This window comes from Mizuhopecten yessoensis, unplaced genomic scaffold (assembly GCF_002113885.1).
Source record: "Mizuhopecten yessoensis strain PY_sf001 unplaced genomic scaffold, ASM211388v2 scaffold2741, whole genome shotgun sequence".
Lineage (NCBI taxonomy): Eukaryota > Metazoa > Mollusca > Bivalvia > Pectinida > Pectinidae > Mizuhopecten > Mizuhopecten yessoensis.
Genome location: NW_018404696.1, coordinates 153,793 through 154,325, shown reverse-complemented (window position 1 = coordinate 154,325; position 533 = coordinate 153,793). Strand labels below are relative to the sequence as shown.

The 533-nt window shown below is 46.5% G+C and overlaps 1 protein-coding gene across 3 annotated transcripts in view; it reads right to left on the bottom strand.

Annotated features, from left to right (window-relative positions):
- Nucleotides 1-533, bottom strand: part of LOC110446497 (nesprin-1-like) — a 323,100-nt gene that overhangs the window by 301,431 nt on the left and 21,136 nt on the right. The gene's annotated exons all lie outside the window — the stretch shown is intronic.

Sequence of the window (533 nt, the reverse complement as noted above, 5' to 3'; positions counted from 1 at the left end):
AACTTGATTTTTTGCAATTTTGCGTCGTGTGCTGTTGTCAAAATTTTACCTCCTGTAAAGCTAGCTTTTCATGTGTACGCACCCTTTCGTATTATGGCCAAAATTTTATTCTCGAACCAAAGAAATCTTCTTTCTTTTTTACAAATGTGAAGCTCACATAGCCCACTTCATCATGCTTATACCAATTTTAGTACAGTTTTATTTTTATATTTTTTTTACATATCATTATACAGGGGTTAGCCATTTAACAAAAATATCACCCATGGCCACAACCCTCTACTGTACTCTGCTACCTAAGGGTAGGGGTTGGGGGCAGAAGACCCTTAGGGAAGGGGCTGGGGGCAGAAGACCCTAAGTGTAGGGGCTGGGGTAGAAGACCCTAAGGGTAGGGGTTGGGAGGCAGAAGACCCTAAGGGTAGGGGTTGGGGGCAGAAGACCCTAAGGGTAGGGGTTGGGGGGCAGAAGACCCTAAGGGTAGGGGTTGGCGGCAGAAGACCCTAAGGGTAGGGGTTGGGGGCAGAAGACCCTATGGG